The 6,129-nt window shown below is 56.3% G+C and overlaps 1 long non-coding RNA gene and 1 other non-coding gene across 2 annotated transcripts; one reads left to right on the plus strand and one right to left on the minus strand.

Moving 5' to 3' along the window:
• Positions 1–3,182: 3,182 nt before the first annotated feature.
• On the minus strand, positions 3,183–3,373 carry LOC119622848 (U2 spliceosomal RNA). Its single transcript, XR_005239406.2, has one exon. It is a non-coding gene; the product is annotated as a U2 spliceosomal RNA (small nuclear RNA).
• Positions 3,374–3,577: 204 nt separating this feature from the next.
• On the plus strand, positions 3,578–5,922 carry LOC140711021 (uncharacterized). Its single transcript, XR_012092170.1, has 2 exons — positions 3,578–4,553; positions 5,196–5,922. It is a non-coding gene; the product is annotated as an uncharacterized lncRNA (long non-coding RNA).
• Positions 5,923–6,129: the final 207 nt, after the last annotated feature.

A 6,129-nucleotide genomic window follows, 5' to 3' on the forward strand; every position in this document is an offset into this window, starting at 1 on the left:
CATTCTACTGCCCAGCACAGTGCACTATGGCAGCCGCTAGCCACAGGTATCTAGGGAGCCCTGGAAATGTGGTCAGTTCTAATGGAGCTTTGCTTTAAGATGGGATTTTGAAGACAGGATGAGTACAACTCTCACAATTTTTTTTTTTTTTTTTTCTGACGGAGGTTCCGCTCTTGTTACCCAGGCTTGGAGTCCAATGGCGCGATCTGGGCTCACCGCAGCCTCCGCCTCCCGGGTTCAAGCGATTCTCCTGCCTCGGCCTCCCGAGTAGCTGGGACTAGAGGCATGCGCCACCACGCCCGGCTAAGTTTGTATTTTTAGTACAGACGGGGTTTCTCCATGTTGGTCAGGCTGGTCTCCAACTCCCTACCTCTGGTGATCTGCCCAGCTGCCGCCTCCCAAAGTGTTGGGATTACAGGCGTGAGCCACCGCGCCCAGGTTTTTTGTTGCTGTTTGTTTGTTTTTGTTTTGTTTTGTTTTGTTTTTTCTTGAGACAAAGTCTTGCTCTGTCACTCAGGCTGGAGTGCAGTGGCGCGATCTCAGCTCAGTGCAGCCTCTACCTCCCGGGTTCCAGCGATTCTCCTGCGTCAGCCTCCCGGGTAACTGGGATTACAGGCGTACTCCACCACGCCTGGCTAATTTTTGTATTTTTCGGGGGCTTTCGCCACGTTGGCCAGGCTGGTCTCGAGCTCCTGACCTCAGGCGATCCGCCCGCCTGGGCCTCCCAAAGCGCTGGGATCACAGATGTAAGCCACGGCGCCGGGTTCTTTAATTCTGTCTTTATTTTCTGAGACAGAGTCTCGCTCGAATGCTCAGGTTGGACTGGAATGGCGTGATCTAGGCTCGCTGAAACTTCCGCCTCCCGGGTTCAAGCGATTCTCCTGTCTCAGCCTCCCGAGTAGCTGGGATTATGGACGCACAGCACCACGCCCGGCTAATTTTTGTGGTTTTTGTGTCTTCTGTCTTCTGCTCTTCAGTACTGCATAGAGCCGCAGAAGACTAGTGGGTCGAATAAACAGCCCCTCTTGCAGCAGTTGTTGATCACAGGGCTGCCCCTGCTACTCATCCTGTGTCTCTCCTCCAAATCCCCCCTCCTCCTCAGCTATCACCTCTGCCGATACTGGTGGTTTCCCTGGGTACCGTGAACCAAACTCTCATCCCTGAGGGGCCTAGGCCCGCCGTGGCCACGCCCTTCTCAAGTCAGGGTTCCCGCACATTCACAGTTACAGGTGGCCCTGGGAGCAACACCTGGCACCCAAACAGATCACCAGAGTCCACACGTAGTCCACCTGCCCTCCCTGCATGAGATCAGCTCTTCCTCCTCCCGATGATAGATCAGGGTCAATGATCCCTGCCAAGATGGCCACTGCTCCAGCCTGCTGCTCCAACCTGTCCAGCCACAGCTGTAGCCTGAAGGCTTGAAGTTCAATGGGACCCTCTCCCGCTTTCTACAAACTGCTTCCTTTATTTTTATGTTTATTGATTTGGGATGGGGTCTGGCTCCGTCACCCAGGCTGGAGTGCAGCGGTGCAGTCACTGCTCAGTGCAGCATCCACCTCCCAGCCTCCATCCATCCTCCTGCCTCAGCCTCCGGAATAGCTGGGGTGCAGATACGCCCCAGCCCGAACAGGGTTTCACTAGGTTGTCTGGGCTCTTTCTTTGTGTGTGTGTGTGTGTGTGTGTGTGTGTGTGTCTTTGTTTGTTTGTTTGTTTGTTTGTTTGTTTGTTTCGAGACGGGGCTCCGGCTCTGCAGCCGGGGCTGCAGTGCAATGGCGTGATCTCACCTCACCTCACCTCACCTCACTGCGGCCTTCTGGGCTCCGGCGATCCTCCCAGTGTGCCCGGCCTGAAGACAGCCTTCAGAGAAAGAAGCAGGGGGAGTTTTGCGGAGGACAGACAAGATTTCTGGAGTTTGGAAAGGGTGAGAGATTGGGTCAGCAAAAGGAACATTCCGATCTTTATGTTGGGATGCAATTTATAGATACAGGGATGCGACCCAAAAGAGCCGGCAGAGATTTGTCATCACGGTTGCAAGGCAACTGCCGGTGGCTGATCCCGTAAACGATGTGCATACCTAGAACGGAGCCTACAGATGCATCAAGCATGAACGGTGGAGCCACGATGCTTGGACTGGAGTTCTGCTCCTGTGCGTTCCCCGATACATGGCTTATATTACCTGCACCTCAGTTTTTCCTGGGCAAAAACGGAAGCGTGTTGCCGGTGCGTTGGCACCTGCCTTCAAGTGCCAGCTACTCAGCGGGCCGAAGAGGAAGAAGTTCCTACTAGAAAGACACATGGACACGCATGTTGATTTACAGTAGCAAAGACTTGGAACCAACTCGAATGCCCATCAGCGATAGGCTGGATAAGGAAAACGTGGCACGTATACACCATGGAATTACTAGGCAGCCATAAAAAAGGATGAGTTCATGTCCTTCATTCTCAGCAGACTGACACAGGAACCGAAACCCAAACACCGCACGTTCTCACTCCTAAGTGGGAGTTGAACGGTGAGAACACATGGACACAGGGAGGGGAACATCACACACCTGGCCCTGGCGGGGCGTGGGGTGCAAGGGGAGAGAGAGCATTAGAACAAATACCCAACGCATGCAGGGCTTCAAACCTTGATGACTGGTTGATAGGTGCAGCAAAGCACCGTGGCACACGTATACCTATGTTCCAAACGTGCACGTCCTGCACATGTACTCCAGAACTTGGGGGGGACGGAGGGGGGGGAAACCAAAAAGGAGGGGGAGACAGAGACAGAGAGAGACAGAGAGAGACAGAGAGAGGAAGGAAGGAAGGAAGGAAGGAAGGAAGCAGGCAGGCAGGCAGGCAGGCAGGCAGGCAGTGAGTTCAGTTCCGGGTGGATCCCATTCCCTTAAAAGGTCACCACCACTCGACTGCCAAGCTGAGATCTAACGACCTCCATAAAGGAGTAGTCGGTCGGCTGCGGGGGGTCGGGTCGTAGGCTTCCCAAAGCGCTGCAGTCACGGCGTAAACGGAAGCGTGCCGCAAGGCCTACCGTCTGCCGGCCGCAGGTCAGAAACCCCATGGTACTCCAACGAGCAGGTAACCCGGCAAGCCGGCGTAGCACACATGCTTGGCGTGCAAGCCGTCCCGCCCACTCGCTCTCTCTTTCTCTCCCTCTACTTTTAGCAAACGCGTTGTATCCCCAGAGGGGGTGCACCGTTCCTGGAAGTACTGCAATACCAGGTCGATGCGTGGAGTGGACGGAGCAAGCTCCTATTCCATCTCCCTGCTCCAAAAATCCATTTAATATATTGTCCTCGGATAGAGGACGTATCAGATATTAAACTGATAAGAACAGATACTACACTTGATCTTAGCCAAAAGGCCGAGAAGCGATGCCGTCGCCTTCGCGCCCGCCGTCACCGTCCCACTCTCATCCACATTCAAGTCGCGGTGAGAGCCCCACTCTCGCTCCTTGCCCCATCCCCTCTGTCTCTTCCACCCCACTATGGACGCCGTTACACACTCGGGCTCATTTCTTATTCTCCACCTTTGAAAAGGGAAATCTTACACCCGTGCTTGGATCCGGCGTTCCCCGGCTTTCATTACAAATTTGCATACCCCGCCCTTTCACGGAGGGCGCGGCCTCCGCGGTTGACTCCGCCCCCGGGGCCGCCTCTGCCTGGGGGAGCCGGGGCTCCGCTGGGGGCGACTTCCTGGTTTCTATCCAGCCGGCGCGAAGACAGAACCGAAGGAGACTGGGGGCGAAGGCGACAGGGGTCTGTGGAAGAGAGCGCTCGGCGGAGAGCGGTCCACGTTTTCCTGGAGAAAGACGAGGTCCCAGGGCAGGAGCCCGGGTGGCGCCGGGCCTTTACTTCGTCACCGGCGGGCGGGGAGACCGGCCTCGTACCCGCCGGACGTGGGGCCCATTCAGGGAAGGACGCCGGACGTGGGGCCCATTCAGGGAGTCAGGGAAGCCGAAGGCCTGGCGGGGCTTCGGGGAGCAGGGGCTGGAGTTCCTCTGCCGGGCAGGAGGCTGACACCAGACACCCGGCAGAGGGAGGCGGCGCGTGGATGGCGAGGGCCCGGCAAGGATTCTCCCCAGCCCCTGTGCCTGCCTCTCCTGTGGCTTCTGTGCACGGACCGTGTCCTGTGCTGTGCAGGGAAAGCTGCCTCTCTGCTCGGGACGTGGATTCCTTTCACCTCCTCCTCGCCTGGCTACTCCTGACGCAGGTTGTCAGGACTCCGCTTGGCTGTCACCCGTCCAGGAAGCCTCCCTTAATTAAGGGCCCTGGGCACCCACCCCATATGTGACTAGCAGACCTCCTATGTATTTCGTCGCACCCCCCTTGTTTATATCAACTATTCCACTCACCACCCTTCTGGGCAATCCTTTATCTCCCCCTCTGAAATCCCATCACTGAGGGCTGGGACCCCTCCTCAGTACTTATCCCTGTTTCCCGGCGCTACTCTGGTGCCTGGCGTGTGGAAGGCGCTCAGTAAACGTTTGTGGAGCGAAGAAACGACGCAAACGTGATGAGCGCGACAGCCCGAAACAGAGAAGACGCAGTTAGGAGGTTACTGGCCCCGCGCGGGGGTATAGGGGGAAGGTCGGGCTCGGGGTGGCAGGACACCAGAGGGCAGGGGTGACTGCCGGGGTGCTCTTGCGGGAGGATGGGCGTCAAGGTCCCCGGCAAGGTTGCGATAAAGTTTCTCTCCGAGGCACAGACTGCCGCCTGCGGGGTCAGCATGTACCTCTCCCTTCCTCCTTCCTAACCCAGCTTCGGCGGAGAGCTGAGGGCTGAGGGCTTTAGGCGCATTACCTCCAACATTTATTTCACTCGAGGGCCCAAGGCCGTAAGAGGTGGGCCTTATCATTAGCCACGGCCCCGGGGTTAGGGTGAGGCCTGAAACTCCTCCAGGGCGGAATTTCAGGGGGTGCCCCCCCCCCCCCCGCCCCAAACCCTTCGGCAATCAACACAAACTATAGTTCAATGCAATATATCTCACCTTGTGGGCGGCAAGCCACCCAGGGGCCGAGGCAAGAGACTGAAGGCACAAGCTGTTCCAGTATAGTAAAGAAAATAATCAGAATAAGAAAAGTTATACCAGAAATAGGATACAGATATGATTGTAGATGACTATTACTAATCATTAGTCTGCAGCGTTACTCTTGGTTCTATTACTGTAAGAATCTCTGTTCTGTTGTTTTAACCTAGGGAAAACCGGGCCGTAGAGAGTTAGCAGCCGGAGGGACACGGTGAGAGGTGACCAGAAGACAAGAGTGTGAGCCCTCGGTCACGCCCGGATAAGGGCCGCTCCAGGGCTCCTTGGTCTAGCGGTAACGCCAGTGCCTGGGAAGGCTCTCGTTACTTAACAGACCTTGGTCTAGCGGTAGCGCCAGTGCCCGGGAAGGCACCCGTAACTTAGCACACCGGGAAAGGGAATCTCCCTTTCTCCAGGGGAGATGGAGAACACTCTGCTCCAGCACCTCTTGTGGGAGGCCTGACATTAGCCAGGGCTGCCCTCAGTCATCCGGAGGCTGGACCGTCTCCCTGGGATGCTGTGCTTCATTCAGTGGTCACGCTCCTTGTTCACTTTCACGTTCCGCCTGTACACCTGGCTCCTCCTTTTAAGTTCTTAGAAGATAGCAGTAGCAGACTTAGTAAAAGTACTAAAGTCTTTGATCCTTCTGATAAGTGCGTAGAAGAAATGCTGACGTATGCCGTCCTCCCTCTCCGCCTCGGCTATCACAAAGGGAAAGACCCCCTGTCCAGTGGACACGTGACTCGCGTGACCTCTCAATCATTTGAGATGACTCACACCCCTTACCCTGCCCCCTTGCCTCGAATACAATAAATAGCAGCCCGTCCAGGCATTCGGGGCCACTACCGGTCTCCGCGCTTGGTGGCAGTGGTCCCCCGGGCCCAGCTGTCTTTCATCCTGTCTCTGCGTCTTGTGTCTTTATTTCTACGATCTCTCGTCTCCGCACACGAAGAGAAAACCCACAGGCCCCGTAGGGCTGGACCCTACATCTGGCACCCAACGAGGATGTCTCTCTCGCTGTGTGAAGGTGCACTTTGAGCGCGGAACTCAGCGGAGGACTACCGACGACAGATTCCTGAGGCTTGCGGTCAATAAGCTTGGTGGTAA

The sequence above is a fragment of the Chlorocebus sabaeus genome, unplaced genomic scaffold, assembly GCF_047675955.1.
Source record: "Chlorocebus sabaeus isolate Y175 unplaced genomic scaffold, mChlSab1.0.hap1 unalloc_scaffold_1288, whole genome shotgun sequence".
Taxonomy (NCBI): Eukaryota; Metazoa; Chordata; class Mammalia; order Primates; family Cercopithecidae; genus Chlorocebus; species Chlorocebus sabaeus.